Source organism: Pristiophorus japonicus, chromosome 12 (genome assembly GCF_044704955.1).
Source record: "Pristiophorus japonicus isolate sPriJap1 chromosome 12, sPriJap1.hap1, whole genome shotgun sequence".
Lineage (NCBI taxonomy): Eukaryota > Metazoa > Chordata > Chondrichthyes > Pristiophoridae > Pristiophorus > Pristiophorus japonicus.
In genome coordinates this window covers 178964029-178988166 of record NC_091988.1, presented here as the reverse complement: position 1 = coordinate 178988166, position 24138 = coordinate 178964029, and the positions used below count along the sequence as shown (strand labels likewise).

General features: G+C 46.0%; 1 protein-coding gene and 1 pseudogene across 3 annotated transcripts in view; one reads left to right on the top strand and one right to left on the bottom strand.

The window, feature by feature from the left end:
* The window catches only part of ptprt (protein tyrosine phosphatase receptor type T), a 1564838-nt gene that overhangs the window by 876479 nt on the left and 664221 nt on the right, over nt 1-24138 (top strand). The window lies entirely within an intron of this gene.
* On the bottom strand, nt 6353-6582 carry LOC139277791 (U2 spliceosomal RNA; annotated as a pseudogene).

Sequence of the window (24138 nt, the reverse complement as noted above, 5' to 3'; positions counted from 1 at the left end):
CAGCTTTCCTATGAAATATTCTGAACATGTTCAAACATGAGAACTAAGTAAGATTTCAATTTCTTTGTCACAAAAGCTGCTTCTAACATTTTTAGAGCATCTTTAATAAATTTTAAGAAATTCTCTCTTTTTTTTGGTCAGTGGTGCCTGACTCTTTGTGGGTCACAAACGGTCCCTTGAGGCCTGGCAATCCAGTCGACAAAGCCCAGGTACCTCGATACTATTTGCATTTGCTTTCTCACTCTTTGGTTTGTCTTGTTTAAATTTGATGGGGCTGAACGTTTGGAAAGGGCTGTTCATTTTGGGGACAAATTGTAAGTCAGATCTGTTTGTATCAGCAAGCTGAGTGTTCGGAATTCGGGTCTGCCACAGGTTCACACCCGTTCGCACTGTGGTTGCCTGCTCTCTCATGGAAGTTGCCTCCCGCTGCCCTGTATTTGCTCGTGAAGTCACAGGACCCGAGAGTGCAACAACGACATTTCCTTGTAATCGGCACCAGCTTTCTGTGTCAGCGTGTGTACTACTTTAGTCTCTATGAAAGTGGATTCAGTTGACACTAGGTGAGATGTCATTTTGTTCAGTTCATAAACTGCTTCAGTCCACATACAGAACAATAAGTATGATGAGAGTCACTTGGCACAATCAGTTCAACTTCTGTTCGAGTGTGGTTAAATATATAAAGAACATGCATGCACTATCCCACTTGGGGGCGATTCTTATTTAATGGAGAACGATTCATTCGCTCTGCAGTCTGTCCTGCTGATGCTGTAGAGGTTATTTCTCTTTTGCAACCTTTCAGTTGCTCTACTGCTTCAGCAGCCTGTCTACTACTTTCTTCATCTCTTGTCTGTGTTGATTCACAAAAAAGCCTCTCTTCCTGATTCACAGAGATCACGGGAAGAAATTCAGCTGCTTAGCACCTCCTGTTAGTGCGTGGGGGAGGGGTCGTTAACGGGGCGCTCGGGCAGTTGCGCTGTGGTGGGGCGAATCACAAGCCACACATCACATTCACCGGCTCCGTAGCGCGGCGATAACAGTTCGCGCCTCGGCACCTTTTGCCATGCAGATTGTGATGTCAGTGAGCATGCAACGCTCGTTGGGCAGCCGATCTGCAAACTTCAGTAATGCCCCGCCTTGTGCCGACAGAGCCAGGGAGTGGAGGCATGAACAAGCTGGATGTCAGGGCGCTACTTAAAGGGATGCACCCCAGTACTTCCGTTCCAAAGGTCATTTATGCGTGCCAGAGAGTGCAATGTATATCTGCAGCCAGATAAATGCTGCTTAGTCCCCGGAGTGTTGTGGGACTTTGCATTTCCTCCCACAACATACTGCCGTTCTGCACTCCCCGAATCATTGGGGGCTGGTGCAGACACCAGTTACCCTCCACTTTGATGGCTGGAAGGAGTCTTCGCCAATGCTCACTCCCAATTACACAGCACCTCATTTTGTTACCGCTTGGAACCTAACGCCACTCACCAACACCATTGGTGCCTGATTTAGCGCTCCCCTGCAATCTTTCAGCACAGAGACTCAATTTCATGGGCATGGAGATTGATTAGCACCTGCCGCTAAACTTACAACTTTTCAAAAGTTAGCACCCCTAACCGGGGCTATATGGAATTTCTAGCCCCCCAAGTTTGTCAACACCAAGGTGCTATTTGTCTTCCTGAACAGCCAGATATTTCTAATGAATTTGCCATGGTTTGAGATCTGTGGAAAACAATTGCCTTCTCACTTGCTTATGAATGCCCAATCCAGCGTGGGGCTGTATGGGGCGGTTGCCTGCTCTGAGGTCATCATCATAGGCAGTCCCTCGGAATCAAGGAAGACTTGCTTCCACTCTTAGAATGAGTCCTTAGATGGCTGAACAGTCCAATACGAGAGCCAGAGTCCCTGTCACAGGTGGGACACATAGTTGTTGAGGATAAGGGAGGATGGGACATATTTGCCGGACGCTCTTTCCGCTGCTTGCGCTTGATTTCTGCATGCACTCGGCGAAGATACTCGAGGTACTCAGTGCCCTCCTGGATGCACTTCCTCCACTTAGGGTGGTCTTTGGTCAGGGATTCATAGGTGTCGGTGAGGATGTTGCACTTTATCAGGGAGGCTTTGAGGGTGTCCTTGTAATGTTTCCTCTGCCTGCCTTTGGCTCATTTGCCATGAAGGAGTTCCGATTATAGTGCTTGCTTTAGGAGTCTCCAAAGTCTCCATGTGGCCTGTCCAGTGGAGCTGATCAAGTGTGGTCAATGCTTCAATGCTGGGGATGTTGGCTTGGTCGTAGGCTTTTGCTCATAATGCATCTTAAAACAGCTCATGCCTGGGTCATATTCAGGGGAAAATACCCACACAATCCCTGAACCTTGACAGGAAGATGTATGCAAATAATTGGGATTTTGTACAGATGCATTGTATGCACCTAAGTGACTCGCAAAGGTGAAAAGCTCGAATATGTCAGCTAAGGTGGTAAGCTGAAAAGCTGCTGCAATGCTCAACAACACGATACATTATGGGTAATTTTGCCACATTGTGCTTCAGGCAGGGAGTCTTGCCTGCTGGTAGTGCATATCAGAACTTAAGTGCACACCCAATTATAGACTACTAACATAAATGAATGAAAAACGATGTGCAGTGCATCAACCTCTGATTGCTGCCAATGGAAGCAGCATGTTGGAAAATTATCCCCTATTTTATATAAGCCGTTATTTACATTTTAGTTACTGCCTCCCAAATTCATGTTCATCTTTCCCACAATTTCATGTTTGAATCTCTCCGAGCAGTTTCAGTCCCTACCGCAGCCCTGACTGACCCTAACCTGTGATTGTGACCCTGGTGCATTGACCTCTGTGCAGCCTTTCATTGGTTGATCACACTATCCTCCTCCAAAACCTCTCCTCTGTTGACAATCTCAGTGGGCTACTCTTGTTTGGACAAAAGCAAAATCTGAAATAAAAACAGAAAATGCTGGAAGTACGCAACAGATCAGGCAGCATCTGTGGAGAGAGAAACAGGGTTAACGTTTCAGGTCGATGACCTTTCGTCCGAACTGGAAAAAGTTAGAGATGTAACAGATTTTAAACAAGTGCAGGGACAGGGAAAGGGGGGAGGGGGGGACAGAAGAAAAGGGGAGGTCTGTGGTAGGGTGGAAGGCAGGAGGGAGTAAATGACAAAAGGTATGATTGTACAAAGCAAAAGGAGATGGTAATGGGACAAGTAAAGAAACAAAAGATGGGTCTAGAAGAGGTGTAAATGGGAATGGCAGAATCATCAACAGCTGCTATCAGAAAAAATAGGGGTAGAGGTTATGGTCTGTGCTTCCCAGAGAATCCCTCTATGGAGAAATAGGGGCAGAGGTTATGGTCTGAAATTGTTGAACACGATGTTGAGTCCAGAAGACTGTAAAGTGCCTAAACGAAATATGAGATGCTGTTCCTAGAGTTTACATTGAGCTTTGTTGGAACACTGTAAGAGGCCGAGGACTCTAGGTGTAAGATATCAAAGTGGGAGTGGAGCGGTGAATTAAAGTGACAGGTGACTGGAAGCTCAGAGTCACGCTTAAGAACTGAACGGAGGTGTTCCACAAAGCAGCCATCCAATCTGCATTTGGTCTCCCCTATGTAGGAAGACTGCATCGTGAGCAGCAAATACATTATCCTAAATTTCAAGGACTCTATTCCATTTCCACCAATTTCTCCATCTCAGCAGTTCAGACGATGCCACCTTCCATACTAGTGCTTTCGATATTTTTTCCTTTATTCTCAACCAAGGATTCCCCTCTGCTTTCGAATCACTCATCCATACCTTTGTCGCCTCCAGCCTCAATTATTCCAATGCTTTCCTTTCCAGCCTCCCAATCTCTACTTTCTGCAAACTTCAGCTCATCGAAAACTCTGCTGCCAGTATCCTATGCTGTTCCAAGTCCTGCTCATCTATCACCTCAGTCCTTGCTGACCTACATTGACTCCTACTCCTCCATCCCCTCCAATTTAGAAGTTTCATCCTTGTGTAATTCATCCTTTTGTTTAAAACCCTTTATGGTTTTGTCCGCTTGTAATCTTATCCAGTCCTACAACTCCCCCCAAACTTTCTGTTCCTCCAACGCTGGCCTTTAGTGTATCTTCCCTTTCCTTCATCCCCCCCATCACTCCCTCCCCCCATCCCCACCCCACCCCATTGGCGGGCATGTCTTCAGCCACATAGATTTCACACTCTGGAATTCTCCTCCTAAACTCCTCCACCGCCATCTCCTCATTTAAGACCATCCTTGAAACCCACCTATTTGACCAAACTAATATCAACCCCTCCTACAATGTCTTTCTTTGGTTTGGTGCTGATTTATTTCTGATTACACCTCTGTGAAGTGACTTGGGATGTTTTTCTACCTTAAAGATTAGCTCAAGGTTTGTAAGACAGGGTTAACACTCCATGTTCACTCAAGGCTGCATCTTGATTCAGAGATCGTGGCTCCTCTATCACCCTTAGCCCCCTTTGATTTACATGCTGCTGCTTGGTGACATCACAGTCTAAAAAAGGGTCAGTTTCCATATATACACTGATGATGTCAAATTGTACTTCTCAACCATCAACCATGACTCCCCATATGTCACCATGCTGTCTGGCATGGTGTCTATCCTGTTCAGCACTTCAGGCACCAATTCAAGGTCAATATTCCAACATTCCCAGTTTCACATTGTACAAAATCCAACTCACCAGAGTTCTGCAACCCATATCCTCTCGCACGCTCACCAACCTCCGCTATCAAACTTGGGCATCGGTCTGTCTAGTTCAAAATCCTGATCCTTATTTTCAAAACCTCCATCAGCTCACCCCGTACCCCAACTCTGCAATCTTCTCCAGTCTTCAGCTCCAGCACTGTCCTCTGTCCTTTCTGACTCAGATCCACTCCTCTCTCTGTTTTACCATCAATGACACAGCCTTCAGCTACCCCTCCACTATAGAATTTTCTTCCTAAATCTTCTTGTCTTGCAACATCTCTCCCCTTCAAAAGCTACCTCTAGACCTGCCTCTTGGACCATGCTTTTAGTCACTTCTCTCCTGTTTCTTGCTTGGTGATTTTTTTCATTCCAGCTGTAAAGTTTTTTAGAAAAGGCACTATGTAAATGTAAGTTCTTTACATAACATACTTTACTAAGATGTTGCTTTATCACTACCCGTATTGTCTCATCAATGAAATCCTTTGAGTTCCTGTGATATCTGCACTTAATCGGTCCATTAGCCATATGTTTTCTTGCACGCCTTAGACAAATAGAAGGTATCATTCAAGTAATCATTTTTTTAAAAGAAAATTGCAGTGAATTTAATTATCCCTTTCAGAACTATAATTGTACTCTTCAAATTGCACTAATTCACTTTTTACAGTTCTCAAATGCACATCTGGTTCCTGTTGACGCATCGTACAGACAATCTCACAAAAACCCATCTCTGAGTAATGTCAGCATATTGTTATGACAGAAGTGAAGTACTTGTTCCCAGAGCTGATGGACAATTAGCAATCAAGTCCAGACAATGGGAGATTGCATTTGTCTGGTTATCTTGGCAACCATCAGTATGGTGCCCATTTTTCTCAGTGTTCACATTGATCATCGAAAAATAATGCAACATATTGTTATGTAGTCTTTTCTGGAGTGAGCAATAGGTACCAGTAAGATAATACCTTAAAGTAATTGAAGCATTTGCCAATTTTACCCAAGCATCTGAAAATGATACATGTCATTGAAAAACTTGGTTGAATTGGGCATCTAAATTACAGTTAAATTAATCTCCAAGGATAAAATAAGAGAAGTGAACAATTACAGATTGAGTCTCAATGTCGTTTATTATCATTTACTTGTTCCATGAACAGCTGAATCTTACAATGTCTTATTGAAACCAAAGCTTTGAGCCCAACTGGAATTGATGATTATTGAGCAGTAATTACAAACTGTCCAACTTTAGTTGGAGATAATGTAAAGTAATGAATTCCACTTTCACGAAATACATACTTCAAAAAATAGTGGTTAAGCCTCAGTTCTATGAAAAGAACATAAATTAGTGACATATACACTGGTCTCTGTACAAACATTAGTTTAATGTTTTTTGCTTTGTTATCTGTGCTGTTTTGAGTATTCAAACTATTTTCTTCAAAAATGTATATTTGGTGTAGTTTTTAAAATGCTATTGACAAGCATTTTCTGTCAGCTAAATGATTTTTTTTTTTATTATTTAAATTTTTTTTTTTTTTTTTAATTCATGTCCAATCGTTATCCAATCGTTACAATTCTTTGTCAAACGCCAGAGGTCACCCTGCACCAGTCAAGGATCACTCTGCGCCAATGCTCTTAGCCAAAAGGCCTAGAGCCACTGCACCGTTCCTGGAAGTACTGCAATACCAGGTTCGTGCCATGGAGGTGGATGGGTCAGGTCCCCCACACACCTCCGTGGAGGTGGATGGGTCACCAATCCCACCCACCTCCTGTTTACAAAAATGTAAGCATATACCTTCCTGACCAGGGAGAAACCACCCGGAAGTCATGGTGGCTGGTCAGGTTGGTTATGCAGATCTTAGCCAAAAGGCCGAGAAGCGATAAATGATAAGATACTCAAAATCAGCCTGGAAATTCTTGTGAGCAATGTGATTCTATGAATGCCTAATATGATCATAGCAAGTTCTCTTCACTGTTTTAACGATGGCGTTAACCCATTTACTTAAAGTGGGCTAAGATTTCAACTAAATTAGTGTGAAGAGAACATTGACACCAATGTGTTAAATACTCCTGTCAATTCCAGGTGACAATCCAAATTTTAATTGTAAGCTGTGCAAATGCAGGTGCATAGGTGCTTCATCCAAATGTTTGACTTTATGCATTGACTTATGTTTGACTGTAGTCATTATGGACTCAATTTTCCCCGATGCCAGTTTTTCGCGCATTGCCAGTGTTACACCCGTTTTTCTAGGCCCCAACTACTTCAAAACAAAAAGTGTCAAGTTTCCCTGTTCTATTTTTTGAAATTGGCGCTGCGTAGCCTGTCCTGTAGCCTCGGAGGATGGAACCTAATGTCTGCTCTGAAAAAAATAATGCCGCCCCTTCTGCGCATGCGCGATAAAAAAGGACACTTTTGACGTGATTCCTATGGGTGCACATGTGCATGCATTCAGCCATTTTTAAAGAGCCAGTTGTGTGTGAGAACTTTAATTCTCAGTGGAAAAATCAGAGCTGCAAAACAAGATGCACGCAACACCAGGACCAAGAATGTCTTACAGGATGAAATGGAGGCACTGTTACTGTGATTGAGGGCAGATGGCATGACCTGGACACTTGCAGAGGTCACATAAAAGTTCCACCCAAAGAAATGAAGAAACGCTGGAACCAACTTGCTGAAGGTTATTCTGCAATGGTGACTACCCCGAGGTCTGGAGGCCAGTGCAAAATGAAATGGCAGGACCTTGGTCAAATAGTTAGTGTAAGTAATATTTTTATTTATTCAATGAAATTGCAATTGTAAATGTGACTAGCTGTATATGTCCCACCTAGCAGAAAACCACCCTCTCTAAAAAGTTATGTTTTCATCTTCGCAGAGGAAAGTCGCACACAAAAAATGAGAAAGAACTTGAACAGGAGGAGGCCCGGCAAATCTGCACCCACTGACACCCTTGGAAGAGAGGGTTGCTGCTTTGATGGGTCCTGCCTGGAGAAAAGCAACCACCACTGCACAAGCTGGGCCCACAATCAAGGCAAAGGGTAAGCCCTGCAAATTCCACAGTCTGGCTTTGCTAAATGTTAAGTACTGCACAGGCTAGCCATGCTTTGGTTCATGGGGATGTCTGTCAGTTACGCTTTGGTTGATGTGCTATCATTTATTGTGCTTCTTCAAATCAGCCTGCTGCCTGTGCTGTGTGAGCCTACTCATGCCACTCACCCTGTCCCCTCCTCTGCTGCTAACTATTTGTCTGTTCTGTTATATTTTGCAGAACTTGAGGACAACCCTGATGATGCAGAAGAAAATTCAGATGAGGATGACCCTGAAGAGGAGAACATCTTCCAATCTGACCTTCCAGACCAAGAGCATGAGGGGGAGGGGGAGGGGATGGATGAAGCTCCCACTGCTCTCCACTGTTTGGAGGAGGTGCAGATGCCACCCATTGAGATGCCAGCCCCTTCCCTGACGTGGTTTCAGTGTTGGTGGGTCATTCCATGGTTTCCCACTGTCCGAGGCTGGGGATTCCAGTGGGGTGCAGTGAGGCACACCCAGGGCCCCACCATCCCAGGCTGTGGGTCCCAGTGGGATGCAGTGAGCCACACCCAGGGTGAGGAGGAGAAGGAGACCTCGACCACGCTCTCCTGAGGTGCAGGATCTAACAGATGTGATTCAGATGATGGCAATGAGTGCGGAGAGTATTGACCTTACCTGATCACTCCTGGACACCATCAGTGGGGTGGGTGATGAGGTATAGGGACTGTCGGGAGAAGTAACAACATTCTCACGAGAAATGGGAACACTGTCCGGGAACATGAGGGAGGGAATGTCACAGGTAGCTTCGACACTTTCAGCGAACATGAGGCATGAGGGAGGGAATGTTGTAGGTAGTTGAGACACTGTCAGGGCACGTGAGGGAGGGAATGTCAGAGTTAGCTGCTGCAATAAGGGAACACGCCCAGACCCCATGCCCATTGACAGAATCAACTGCCACTCCCACTCCAATCCTCAGACCAGCCTCTGAAGAGGCCCAAGCCAGGCTTTCCACATTACTGCCTGGGCCCCCCCCCCCCCCAATCAAGAGGTGCGCATTACCCAAGATGTTAAAAAGAATAAGTTTGGTACCGAGAAACACTGTGCTACCACCTGCGGGCAGGGGTGGTGGAGTCATCAAGACCAAGCGCAGTGCGCGGTCTAAGAATAAGGTGGAGGAGAGATGGGTGCAGCCTTTCTTTGCTGCTGCTGTTGTTATTATTATTGTAACTGTTCCCAACTTAAAAGATTTTTGTAAGTTATGTAAATTTACAAGTTTAAAAGTTTGTAAGTGATCTTAAAGTTTGTGAGTGATCTTAAAGTTTGTGAGTGATCTTAACGTTTATAAGTGATCTGAACTGAAAACTTTAAAGTTTGATACAAGAATATTTTGATTAAAGTTAAGTACAAACAAGTATTTGTTAAACTTTTGAATAAAATATAATTTCAATTATAACTGAATCATTTACATTATTTGTTCCATTATTAACATAACTTTTTGAAGTAAACAAGAATCATTTCCATCATTTGTTCCATTAACACAACACAATATTACAGAACAGATCCAAACAGTAAATATGATCCATGTGGAATCGTTGCCGCTTAGCCTTCAGGCAATAAAATTTTTATGGATGAGCTGCTGGCGCAAGGCTTGAGCAATTGTTAAGGTGTCAAGACAGCCCGCCCTTCTCTGCCATCATGCCTTCACGTAGTTGCATGGCTTCCTCCTCCTCCTCCTTCTCCTCCTCCTCCTTCTCCTCCTTCTCCTCCTCCTCCTTCTCCTCCTCCTCGTCATCTGCATCTTCCTCATCAGCATCAGCCACTCTCACCTCAGGTGGGTCTTCTACTAACAGCTGCTGCTGCCTCATGATGGCTAAGTTATGCAGCATGCAGCACACAACAGTGAACTAACTGACAATCTCAGGCGGGTATTGCAAGTAGCCTCCAGAATGGTCCAGGCATTGGAAACGCTGTTTCAAGATGCCAATGGTCCTCTCTATTATGCTGCGTGTCACAATGTGCAACACATTGTATTCCCGGTCAGCTTCCATCTGGGTTACGCGTAAGGGCGTCATGAGCCAGGTGGCGAGGCCGTACCCTTTGGCTCTCAGTAGCCAGCTCTGCCTTCTGGCTGCTGTTAAAACATGGCAGATATAGTGCTCTTGTGTCGGATGAAAGCACCATGGGTGCTCCCAGGGTATCTTGCATTGATTGACATTATGCGAAGCATGTCGTCACACACGAGTTGCAAATTAATGGAGTGGAAGTCTTTCCTGTTCCTGTACATCTCAAAATCCTCCAAAGGTGGGTACAATCAATGCAGCCCTGTATGTTTGGGAAGCCAGCAATCCTGGAGAAGCCCACAGCCCATTGCCTGGGCGGTCATGGGGAACTTTATATAGTCATTCCTCCGAGCATATAGTGCAGCAGTCAGGAAAAGAGTGGCTAAAGTAAATGTTGGTTCCTCCAGAGGATGAGACTGGGAAATTAATAACAGGGAACAGGGAAATGGCAGAGACGTTGAACAAATATTTTCTATCGGTGCAGACACTAAAAACATCCCGATAGTGGATAATCAAGGGGCTATAGGAAGAGAGGAACTTAATACAATCACTATCACTACTGAAGTAGTACTCGGTAAAATAATGGGACTAAAGGCAAACTAGTACCCTGGACCTGATGGCTTACATTCTAGGATCTTAAAAGAAGTGGCGGCAGAGATAGTGGATGCATTGGTTGTAATCTACCAAAATTCCCTGGATTCTGGGGCAGTTGCAGCGGATTGGAAAACCGCAAATGTAACGCCTCTATTTAAAAAAAGGAGGCAGACAAAAAGCAAGAAACTATAGACCAGTTAGCCTAACATCTGTCATTGGGGAAAATGCTGGAGTCCATTATTAAGGAAGCATTAGCGGGACATTTGGAAAAGTATAATTCAATCAAGCAGAGTCAGCATGGTTTTATGAAAGGGAAATCATGTTTGACAAATTTGCTGGAGTTCTTTGAGAATGTAACGAGTAGGGTGGATAAGGGGGAACCAGTGGATGTGGTGTATTTGGATTTGCAGAAGGCATTCGATAAGGTGCCACATAAAAGGTTACTGCACAAGATAAAAGTTCATGGGTCGGGGTTAATATAGTAGCATGGATAGAGGATTGGCTAACTAACAGAAAACAGAGTCAGGATAAATGGGTAATTTTCTGGTTGGCAAACAGTGACTAATGTGGTGCTGCAGGGATTGGTGCTGGGTCCTCAACTATTTACAATCTATATTAATGACTTGGATGAAGGGACCTATCATGTATTCAACAATCATTGTAACCCATATATAAGCTGACCTAAGTTGTACACCTTGAGAACATTGACCACAAGGTGGTGAACTTGTGAGAGACACTCCTAACCTGGACTTTCAGGTATAAAAGGGGAAGCTCTACCCACCTTCATCACTTGAGGTCTTGGGAATAAAGGTAACTGGTCACAGAGTGGGCCTCGTGTGCATTAATACTGTATAGTAAGGACATATCAGGACCGAGTGTAATGTAGCCAAGGTTGCTGATGATAGCAAATTGTGAGGACACAAAAAATCTGCAAAAGGATATAGACAGGCTAAGTGAGTGGGCAAAAATTTGGCAGATGGAGTATAATGTGGGAAAATGTGAGGTTATCCACTTTGGTAGAAAAAATAGAAACGCAAATTATAATTTAAATGGAGAAAAATTGCAAAGTGCTGCAGTACAGAGGGACCTGGGGGTCCTTGTGCATGAAACACAAAAAGTTAGTATGCAGGTACAGCAAGTAATCAGGATGGCAAATGGAATGTTGGCCTTTATTGCAAGGGGGCTAGATTATAAAAGCAGAGAAGTCCTGCTACAACTGTAGAGGGTATTGGTGAGTCCACACCTGGAGTACTGCGTAGTTTTGGTCTCCGTATTTAAGGAAGGATATACTTACATTAATGCCTCTTCAGAGAAGGTTCAGTAGGTTGATTCCAGAGATGAGGGGGTTGACTTATGAGGAAAGGTTGAGTAGGTTGGGCCTATACACATTGGAGTTCAGAAGAATGAGAGGTGATCTTATCGAAACATATATGATAATGAGGGGGCTCGACAAGCTGGATACAGAGAGGATATTTCCACTCATAGGGGAAACTAAAACTAGGGGACATAGTCTCAGAATAAGGGACCGCCCATTTAAAACTGAGATGAGGAGGAATTTCTTCTCTCAGAGGGTTGTAAATCTATGGATTTCTCTGCCCCAGAGAGCTGTGGAGGCCGGATCATTGAATCTATTTAAGATGGAGATAGACAGATTTTTGAGCGATAAGGGAGTAAAATGTTATGGGGAGCAGGCAGGGAAGTGGAACTGTGTCCATGATCAGATCAGCAATGATCTTATTGAATGGCGGAGCAGGCTCAGGGTCAAATGGCTTACTCCTGCTCCTATTTCTTATGTTCTTATGCCGAATGCAGATATGTGTTGCATGTTAAGAAATGCTGCACACATCTCCAGTTGTAGCCTGGAACGACCCAGATGCATAGAATGAAAGTGCAGCTGTAACCTTCACTTCAATTGACAAAGCAGTCCTCCTGACACTTCTAGGTTGCAGGTCTGCTTTTACTAACTCACAGATCTCAGTTACAGCTTTTTTGTGGAAATGCAGCCGTCTGACACAGTCTGCATCATTCAGGTGCAGGTACGAACGCCTCTCTCGATATACCCGCTGTGGGTAAGGCCTCCTGCCCATCACCCTATGTGCTCTGAGGTTCCTCATGCAATACCTTTGAATCAATTGTCTCCTCTGCAGCACCATCATGCAGACGGCTTGCACAAGGTATGGCATTGTCAGTATTGCCCCCATAATTAAATTGTACCTTTGCAAGAAGCGCAAAGCAGCAGGCAGGATAAGTTCCTTTATTCTCTCTCCACACAAGGTGTGTATCGACCACACCTAGGTCCGAGCAGGCGCAGTGATCAGGATGTATAGTGCAGGCTTCTGATGCCTTCAGTATACCTTTCACAGCCCACCCCGACCACACCGCCCCCCCCCCCCCCCCCCCGCCGCTGGTCTTCTTTTGAAGCCAAGCCCCGAGCCCTTGAGTCTGGGCAAGTATCAGATTCTGCTGGCCGACGCTCCGACCTTCGAGCTCTGTTTGGCGACGTTGGGTGGTGGCATGTCAGTTTAAAAAAAAACTTAAAGGGCCTGAAATTGGTCGGCATACCGCCCAAAAATGCGATTTTGGTGAAAAAACACCTACATACCGCCGAGATACCGCTTGGTGGAATATTCATCATTGACATACTGCCGTGCAGGACCGCCCGCATACTGCCCAAAAAGTCCAATTTTCATCGCATACCACCGACATACCACCGGAGCTGCATACCGTTCTGGAAAAGATGGTTTTACGCGATGTTAAGTGGGCGGGATTGGACGGAATGCTCGGAGCCGCCACTTTGGAGATCGGGAACTGTCTACTAAAGCAGCACCTCTGTATTTCTGAAGTGAACAGTGACGTTACAGGGCAATTTAGGGTGGAAAAGGTATTTTTATTGTTGCTGAGTAACTTATTAAGATAGAAGGCATTTTAGTTCTTTTTCTTCATCAAAAAATGTTGTGGAGATTTTAAAAGAATGGGGCCCGTACTATCTCAGCCTGTATTGCTTACCATCTGTCTAATGGAGGAACCAGATGTGAGAAGGTTTATTGAGCAGAGTTATAAGGGTAATGGAGGAGGTCGCAGATTGATGAGGAGGATGAGGCCTTACCCACAAAGAATTTTCAGGGAGAAGCGCTCATACTTCGACCTGACTGATCGACAGCTGCGCTTCCAAAAAGAGGTGCTCACTGAGATTTGCCAGCTCATTAAGACATACCTGCAGCCCAGTACCACCAACATTACTGCGCACTCTGTCGAGATGAAGATGACTGTGGCACTTTCCTTTAATGCATGCGGCTCTTCAGGCATCAGCTTGGGACATATGCTGTATTTCTCAGTGTGCTATTCGTCGGTGCATTCGACATGTAACCGAAGCACTGTATGCACGCCGGATGGAATTTATAAACTTCCCAATGACCATGGAGGCACAGAGTGAGAGGGCTTTGGGATTTTCACACATTGCCGGCTTCCCCAAGGTGCAGGGTGCTATTGACTGTACCCATATTGTCCTCCGAGCATCATTACAGGAGGCGGATGTGTACCGAAACCATAAGGGATATCAGTCCCTCAACATGCAGCATGGAGACCACGACCTGCGGGGGAACATCAGAGGCAGGTCAGGGCTATAAAATGAGTGGCGAGCGGCGGCCATGATCAGCGTGGAGGCATGCCACTGCAAGGTACAGTGCGAGCTGGTGCAGGAGGGCGACGGCTGTGAAGAGTGACATCATCAAGATCCAGGTCGGTGATTGGAGTATGGGCAGATACAGCAGGAGCAGCGAGGTCAGAGTGAAGGAGCTGCGAGAGACTATGGAGGGACGTGATCGAGGCCCAGGGAGGCACGAGTTCAGGGACAGGGGCCATGGGGCAGCACGGACCAGCCCACACTGCGATACGTGTGCGCACTAGGTCCGTGCAGCAGAGCTGGTCTCCAGTTGTCTTGGGTAATCCTTGCCACTGGACCAAGACCTAGCCTCTGTCAAGCCCATGTGGTGGCTGGTGTGCAAGGGCCACCCCACGTTAAAAAATTGCACGCACAGGCATTCTTCCACCCTTCAGGATGCAGTTCGGGTCCTTCATTGAAACACCTGTGGACTCGTCCTTTTTTTGGCGTGGAAGCAAGTCATCCTCGTTTCGAGGGACCGCCTATGATGTGACTATACACAGTGCATAATAGCAGTGAATGCAAACTTTCCAGGGAGCATCCATGATGTGCATACCTTGCGTGAGAGCACTGTGTCTGACCTGTTCAAGTCTGAGCCACAAGGTAAATGCTGAATGCTGGGGGACAAAGGGTACGGCCTCGCCACCTGGCTCTTGACCCCCCTGAAGAACCTTCACACAGAAGCTAAGCAATGATATAATAAGAGCCATATAGCCACACGTAATATAATCGAAAAGACAGTTGGATTGCTGAAGCAGCGCTTTCGATGCTTGGACCACTTGGGAGGCAGGCTGCGATACCACTCTGAGCAGGTTGCTCAGTTCACAGTAGTGTGCTGTATGTTGCATAATTTAGCAATCATGCGGGAACAGGAATTGCCACAGGGGACTGCGGGGCCAGCTAAGGAGACAGTGCAGGAGATGGAGGAGGAAGAAGAGGAAAATGAAGGGGAGGAGGATGAGGAGGAGGAGCTTCCAGATGAACCCATGACACCACCGACCCCAACCCAACGCCACAGCGGAGAGCACGCGGAGCGTATGCCACTGCAAAATTGTTCCATCAGCAGCTCATAAATGAATGCTTTACTTGAATGTGGAGAGCCACGTTTTGGGACCCTGATGACAGTTACCCCAAAAGTTTGACTGTACAAGAGTGCTTAAATTCAATTCAAACGTTTATGTAAAAATCTCAAAAGTATACAACAATTTAAAAACTTTGTTAAACTTATAACTATAAAACAACTTTAGTAACAACTTTAACAAAACTATTACAACTTTAATAAACTTTTACAAATCAAACTTCAATTATTCAATGAACAAGTACAACAAAAAGAACCTTTTTGTCATAGAAACATTTAAAATTCTGACGGGGTTAGACAGGTTAGATGTAGGAAGAATGTTCCCAATGTTGGGGAAGTCCAGAACCAGAGGTCACAGTCTAAGGATAAGGGGTAAGCCATTTAGGACCGAGATGCGGAGGAACTTCTTCACCCAGAGAGTGGTGAACCTGTGGAATTCTCTACCACAGAAAGTTGTTGAGGCCAATTCACTAAATATATTCAAAAAGGAGTTAGATGAGGTCCTTACTACTAGGGGGATCAAGGGGTATGGCGAGAAAGCAGGAATGGGGTACTGAAGTTGAATGTTCAGCCATGAACTCATTGAATGGCGGTGCAGGCTAGAAGGGCCGAATGGCCTACTCCTGCACCTATTTTCTATGTTTCTATGTTTCTATGTTTCTATCCTCAACCACGACCTCGGCCCCATTCTCGACCGCATGTTACACCACCCTTGGGAATATTACCCCCCATTTCTTACTCGCGCCCTTCCCTTTCCCACTGCCCTGAAGCCTGGGCCTCCCCGTGGTGATACCAAGCCGGTGCGCAGCATCGCACCCCGAGTGCTGTTGCTGTTGTTGGGGGTCAGACATTGCAGACGCAATAAGAACATAAAAACATAAGAACATAAGAAATAGGAACAGGAGTATGCCATACGGCCCCTCGAGCCTGCTTCGCCATTCAATAAGATCATGGCTGATCTGATCATGGACTCAGCTCCACTTCCCCGCCCACTCCCCATAACTCCTTATCCCCTTATCGTTTAAGAAACTGTCTATTTCTGTCTTAAATTTCCAAAGCTCTCTGAGGCAGAGAATTCCACAGATTTAAAGCCCTCTGAGAAGAAATTTCTCCTCATCTCTGTTTAAATGGACGGCTCCTTATTCTAAGATCGTGCCCTTTAGTTCTAGTCTCCCGCATCAGTGGAAACATCCTCTCTGCATCCACCTTGTCAAGCCCCCTCCCTCATAATCTTATACGTTTCAATAAGATCACCTCTCATTCTAATGAATTCTAATGAATAAATATGGAAACCAAAACCGTACGCAGTATTCCAGGTGTGGCTGTAAAGTCCTGTCCCCTTAGCACAGATTCACACGAGGCATGTAGTGAAGTCAAGGTCACTCTGGACCTGCATCTTTATTTCACAGCTCTGGAATGCTGCACTTGCCTGAGACCTGTCCTTATATACCTGTCTCTTGCAAGTGCACCCCTGGTGGTAAGGTATGCTGGTGGTTACAGGTCATATCTTATTACAGTCATGTATAGCATGTTAGGATACAGTTATATATAATAATGTAAGATACATGACATCACCCTCCCCCATGGTCTTATTGTCTTTATAGGTTCAGTCTCTCAGGTGGTCTACGCTCTCGCATGCAGCGTCTGAGTTGTGGTTCAGTTGTTTGCCTTAGTGTTTGTTTTTCTTTGGGTGTGGTTGCTGGTATCTCGCCTGGGCTGTCTGTTTCGATTGGTGTGATTGTTGTTGACTCGCCTGGGCTGTCTGTTGGGATTGCCCTTTCCTCAGGTTGTTCCCTCTGTCTGTCCACCAGGTGTGTTGCGAGTTCCACATTGTAGTCTGCCTCTGGTTCCGCAGTGTTGTTGGTAAATCTGCTTTTGACTTGGTCTCCATGCCTCCGGCAGGTTTTGCCATTGTCCATTTGGACTACCAGTAGCCTGCTTCCTTCCTTGCCCGTTACTGTCCCTGCAAGCCATTTGGGACCCCTGCCATAGTTTAGTACAGACACTTTGTCCCCGATCTCATTCCATCTCCCCCTCGAATTTCTGTCATGGTACTCAGTCAGCTTACGGTGCTTTACCTCAATGATTTCGTGCATGTCTGGGAGGATTAATGAGAGCCTTGTCTTTAAAGTCCTTTTCATCAACAGTTGCGCAGAGGGGATCCCAGTCAGTGAGTGCGGACGATATCTGTATGCCAGCAGCAGTCGCGACAGGCGACCCTGCAGCGTGGGACCTTGGATTTTAAGCATGCCTTGTTTAATAATTTGCACAGCTCTCTCCGCCTGGCCGTCGGAGGCCGGCTTGAACGGTGCCATCTTGACGTGATTTATGCCGGGGTCAATTATAAAATCTTGGAATTCTGCGCTGGTGAAGCACGGACCATTGTCACTGACCAATAGGTCAGGGATTCCGTGCATTGCAAACATGGTTGCAAGGCTCTCCACAGTGGTGGAGGTTGTGCTCGAGTTTTAAATGGTGCGTTCGATCCATTTTGAAAATGCATGTACAACTACGAGGAACATTTTGCCCATGAATGGGACGCATCGTCTATGTGCACCCGCGACCACGGTTTGGTAGACCAGGGCCAGGGGCTCAGGGGAGCCTCCCTGGGGGCATTGCTGAGTTGGGCACAATTGGTGCACCTTCGGACGCAGAGCTCCAAGTCAGGGTCAATACTAGGCCACCAGATGTGGGATCTGGCAATGGCCTTCATGAGAACGATCCTTGGGTGCTCGCGGTGGAGCTCCTGGACAAATACCTCTCTGCCTCGTGGAGGCATGACTACTCGGCTGCCCCACATCAGGCAGTCTGCTTGTAGTGATAGCTCATGCATGCGCCTGTGAAAGGGGTTTAATTCCTCGGGGCAGGCATCGCGAGCCTCTGCCCAGTCACCGGTTAGGACACATCTTTTTACTAAGGATAACATGGGGTCGCTGGCCGTCCAGGCTCTGATTTGGCGAGCCGTCATGGGCGAACCTGTGGACACAAAGGCATTGATTGGCATGACTATCTCACAGTCCTGTTCGTCAGACCCTTCCGTGGTCGCCAGGCGTAGCCTGCTGAGCACGTCGGCACAGTTGTCTGTGCCTGGTCTGTGCCTTATGGTATAGTTGTAGGACGCCAGCATGAGTGTCCACCGTTGAATTCACGCCGAGGTGTTGCCGTTTATTGCCTTGCTCTCGGATAGGAGGGACATGAGGGGCTTGTGGTTGGTTTCTAACGCGAACTTGGCCCCGAAAAGGTATTGGTGCATCTTTTTGACACCGTACACGCACGCGAGCGCCTCCTTCTCTACCATTCCGTGCCCGCGCTCCGCCCGCGAAAGTGACCTGGAGGCATAAGCTATGGGTTGTAATTTGCCCGCACTATTGACATGTTGCAAAACGCACCCGACCCCATACGCTGACGCATCGCATATGAGAACTAGCTCTTCACCTTGATAAAAGAAAGTCAAAACACTGTTGGGACACAGAAGGTTGCGTGCCTTATTGAAGGCGCGTTCCTGGGCGTCCCCCCAAAACCAATCACACCCCTTCCTGAGTAGCACGTGGAGAGGCTCCAGCAGCGTGCTGAAGTTCTGCATAAAGTTCCCAAAGTAATTGAGTAGCCCGAGAAAGGCATGCAGTTCTGAGACATTCTGGGGCCTGGGTGCCAGGCAAATTGCTTCTGTTTTGGACTTGGTTGGGCGGATTCCATCAGCGGCAATCCTTCTGCCCAAAAATTCAACCTCGGGTGCGAGAAACAGGCACTTGGATTTTTTGACTCGTAGGCCTACCCGATCCAACCGCTTTAGTACTTCCTCCAAATTACGGAGATGGGAGTCGGTGTCCCTGCCCGTGAAAAGTATGTCGTCTTGAAATACAACCGTCCCCGGGATGGACTTGAGCAGACTCTCCATGTTGCGCTGGAATATGGCAGCTGCCGACCTGATGCCGAATGGGCATCGATTGTACATGAAAAAGCCTCGGTGTGTGTTGATGGTGGTGAGTAGCTTGGATTCCTCAGTCAATTCTTGCGTCATATACGCAGATGTGAGGTCTAGTTTTGAGAAAAGTTTACCTCCAGCCAATGTGGCAAATAAGTCCTCCGCTCTGGGCAGCGTGTACTGGTCCTGTAGGGAGACTTTGTTTATGGTAGATTTGTAGTCCCCACAGATTCGTACGGATCCATCAGGCTTCATGACTGAGACGATGGGACTTGCCCAGTCGCTAAATTCCACAGGTGATATAATGCCTTCCCGCAGAAGCCTGTCTAGTTCGTGTTCAATCTTTTCCCTCATCACATAGGGTACAGCTCTGGCCTTGTGATGGACCAGTCTAGCATCCTGTGTGATGTAGATTTTGACTTTGGCCCCTTTGAAGGTGCCCACACCTGGCTGAAAGAGATGTTCAAATCGCTTTATAACTGTTGAGCAGGAGGTCCATTCCTCTAATGACATGGCATGGACATCATCCCATTTCCAGTTTACTTTAGCCAGCCAGCTTCTCCCCAGTAGTGCTGGGGGGGTCTCCGGGGACAATCCACGTGGGGAAGTCGGTTCACTGTCCCTTTGTGTGTGACAGAGAGCATGGCGCTGCCGAGGACTGGTACAATTTCTTTGGTATAGGTCCTTAGTTTGGTGTCGACCCTTGTGAGTTTTGGTCCGTCTCTTTTATGCAGCCACAGTTGTTCAAATTGTTGAGCGCCCATGAGAGATTGACTCGCTCCCGTATCCAGCTCCATGTTGACAGATATCCCGTTGAGTAGGACCCTCATCATTATGGGAGCAACGGCCATTGATCGTGTTGACCCGCTGTACATCAGTGTCCCGGGTACTGTCCCCACCATCTTCTGGTTCGCTTTCCGACCCATCTGATTCGTATACCAGCCGAGCTGCTGTTTTTTTGCATATGCGGGCCAAATGCCCTGTATATTCACAGTTCCTGCAAACAGCCTGCTGAAATCGACATCCCCTTGATGAGTGCCCACCCCCACACCTCCAGCACAGACTGCTTCCATTGTTCCCAAAGAATGAGCTGCATCTGACTGATCTCTCTTGAGCTTCTCTCAGTTTGTAGTTGATTGCTCGCATTGTGGGTTGATGAGGTGTGAACGGCCGTTCCTGTGGCCCTTGATGGCTTCTGGCGCCACTGTCTGCTGTCAATTGAGGAACAGTGGAGGACTTTTAAGGAGCTCTTTCATAGTGCTCAACAAAAATATATTCCAGTGAAAAAGAAGGGCGATAAGAGAAGGGATAATCAGCCGTGGATAACTAAGGAAATAAAGGAGAGTATCAAATTAAAAACCAATGCGTATAAGGTGGCCAAGGTTAGTGGGAAACTGGAAGATTGGGAAAATTTTAAACGACAGCAAAGAATGACTAAGAAAGCAATAAAGAAAGGAAAGATAGATTACGAATGTAAACTTGCGCAAAACATAAAAACGGATAGTAAAAGCTTTTACAGATATACAAAACGGAAAAGAGTGACTAAAGTAAATGTTGGTCCCTTAGAAGATGAGAAGGGGGATTTAATAATGGGAAATGTGGAAATGGCTGAGATCTTAAACAATTATTTTGCTTCGGTCTTCACAGTGGAAGACACAAAAACCATGCCAGAAATTGCTGATCACAGGAATGTGGGAAGGGAGGACCTTGAGACAATCACTATCACTGGGGGGGTTGTGCTGGACAGGCTAATGGGACTCAAGGTAGACAAGTCCCCTGGTCTTGATGAAATGCATCCCAGGGTATTAAAAGAGATGGCGGAAGTTATAACAGATGCATTTGTTATAATCTACCAAAATTCTCTGGACTCTGGGGAGGTACCAGCGGATTGGAAAGCAGCTAAGGTAACGCTTCTGTTTAAAAAAGGGGGCAGACAAAAGGCAGGTAACTATAGGCCGGTTAGTTTAACATCTGTAGTGGGGAAAATGCTTGAAACTATCATTAAGGAAGAAATAGCGGGACATCTAGATAGGAATAGTGCAATCAAGCAGACGCAGCATGGATTCATGAAAGGGAAATCATGTTCAACTAATTTACTGGAATTCTTTGAGGATATAACGAGCATGGTGGATAGAGGTGTACCGATGGATGTGGTGTATTTAGATTTTCAAAAGGCATTCGATCAGGTGCCACACTAAAGGTTACTGCAGAAGATAAAGATACGCGGAGTCAGAGGAAATGTATTAGCATGGATAGAGAATTGGCTGGCGAACAGAAAGCAGAGAGTCGGGATAAATGGGTCCTTTTCGGGTTGGAAATCGGTGGTTAGTGGTGTGCCACAGGGATCGGTGCTGGGACCACAACTGTTTACAATATACATAGATGACCTGGAAGAGGGGACAGAGTGTAGTGTAACAAAATTTGCAGATGACACAAAGATTCGTGGGAAAGCGGGTTGTGTAGAGGACACAGAGAGGCTGCAAAGAGATTTCGATAGTTTAAGCGAATGGGCTTAGGTTTGGCAGATGGAATACAATGTCGGAAAGTGTGAGGTCATTCACCTTGGGAAAAAAACAGTAAAAGGGAATATTATTTGAATGGGGAGAAATTACAATATGCTGCGGTGCAGAGGGACCTGGGGGTCCTTGTGCATGAATCCCAAAAAGTTAGTTTGCAGGTGCAGCAGGTAATCAGGAAGGCGAATGGAATGTTGGCCTTCATTGCGAGAGGGATGGAGTACAAAAGCAGTGAGGTCACTCTGCAACTGTATAGGGTATTGGTGAGGCCGCATCTGGAGTACTGCGTGCTCACATTTGGTCACCTTACTTAAGGAAGGATATACTAGCTTTGGAGGGGGTACAGAGACGATTCACTAGGCTGATTCCGGAGATGAGGGGGTTACCTTATGATGATAGATTGAGTAGACTGGGTCTTTACTCGTTGGAGTTCAGAAGAATGAGGGGTGATCTTATAGAAACATTTAAAATAATGAAAGGGATAGACAAGATAGAGGCAGAGAGATTGTTTCCACTGGTAGGGGAGACTAGAACTAGGGGGCACAGCCTCAAAATATGGGGGAGCCAATTTAAAACCGAGTTGAGAAGGAATTTCTTCTCCCAGAGGGTTGTGAATCTGTGGAATTCTCTGCCCAAGGAAGCAGTTGAGGCTAGCTCATTGAATGTATTCAAGTCACAGATAGATAGATTTTTAACCAATAAGGGAATTAAGGGTTATGGGGAGCGGGCGGGTAAGTGGAGCTGAGTCCACGGCCAGATCAGCCATGATCTTGTTGAATGGCGGAGCAGGCTCGAGGGGCTAGATGGCCTACTCCTGTTCCTAATTCTTATGTTTATGTTCTTATGAGAGCCTGTTCTTCCAGTTTTGTCTGTGTGTGGGGGTAGCAGCTTGTTTAGTGCTGTGAACTTCTTGTTCCGATATTTCATTAGTTGTCGTACCTGCATTGTAAATCAACCTCGTTTCTTCTTCCCCTACCAAGAATGTTTGTGCAAGCAGTGCTGCTGCCTCTAAGGTCAGGTTCCTGGTCTCTATGAGCTTTCGGAATATGCCTGCGTGGCCTATTCCTTCATTGAAAAAGTCTCTCAGCATTTCACTCCTCAGTTCATCGGAGAACTCACATAAACTAGCCAACCTCCGAAGTTCCGCCACGAAGTCGGGTATGCTCTGGCCCACACAGCGTCTGTAGTTGTAGAACCTGTGTCTGGCCATGTGTAGGCTGCTTGCTGGCTTCAGGTGGTCTCTTACCAGTGTGCTCAATTCTTCAAACGACTTGCTTGCTGGTTTCTCGGGTGCCAGCAGATCCTTCATTAAAGCGTATGTTTTAGAGCCACAGTTGGTCAAGAGATGGGCTCTTCTCTTGTTTGCTTTGTCGTCTCCTAACCAGTCTTTGGTTACAAAGCTTTGCTGGAGCCTTTCTATAAAGTCCTCCCAATTGTCTCCAGCATTGTACTTTTCATCTGATCCATTGTTCGCCATTCTGTGGATTCTGTAATCCCGTAACTCGTCGCCACTGTAAAGTCCTGTCCCCTCAGTACAGATTCACACGAGGCATGTAGTGAAGTCAAGGTCACTCTGGACCTGCACCTTTATTTCACACCTCTAGAATGCTGCACTTGCCTGAGATCTGTCCTTATATACCTGTCTCTTGCAAGTGCACCCCTGGTGGTAAGGTATGCTGTTGGTTACAGGTCATATCTTATTACAGTCATGTATAGCATGTTGGGATACAGTTATATATAATAATGTAAGATACATGACAGTGGCCTCATCAATACTCTGTAGAACTGTAGCAAGACTTCCCTGCTTTCATACTCCATCCCCTTTGCAATAAAGACCAAGGTACCATTGGCCTTCCTGATCACTTGCTGTACCTGCATACTATCCTTTTGTGTTTCATGCACAAGTACCCCCAGGTCCCGCTGTACTACGGCACTTGGCAACCTTTCTCCATTTAAATAATAACTTGCTCTTTGATTTTTTTCTGCCAAAGTGCATGACCTCACACTTTCCAACATTATACTCCACCTGCCAAATTTTTGCCCACTCACTTAGCCTGTCTATGTCCTTTTGCAGATTTTTTGTGTCCTCCTCACACATTGCTTTTCCTCCCATCTTTGTATCATCAGCAAACTTGGCTACGTTACACTCAGTCCCTTCTTCCAAGTCGTTAATATAGATTGTAAATAGTTGGGGTCCCAACACTGATCCCTGCGGCACCCCACTAGTTACTAGTTGCCAACCAGAGAATGAACCATTTATCCTGACTCTCTGTTCTCTGTTAGTTTGCCAATTCTCTATCCATGCTAATATATTACCCCAAACCCCGTGAACTTTTATCTTGTGCAGTAAGCTTTTATGTGGCACCTTGTCAAATGCCTTCTGGAAGTCCAAATACATCACATCCACTGGTTCCCCTTTATCCACCCTCAAAGAATTCCAGCAAATTTGTCAAACATGACTTCCCCTTCATAAATCCATGCTGACTCTGCGTGACTGAATTTTGCTTTTCCAAATGTCTTGCTGCTACTTCTTTAATAATGGACTGCAACATTTTCCCAACCACAGATGTTAGGCT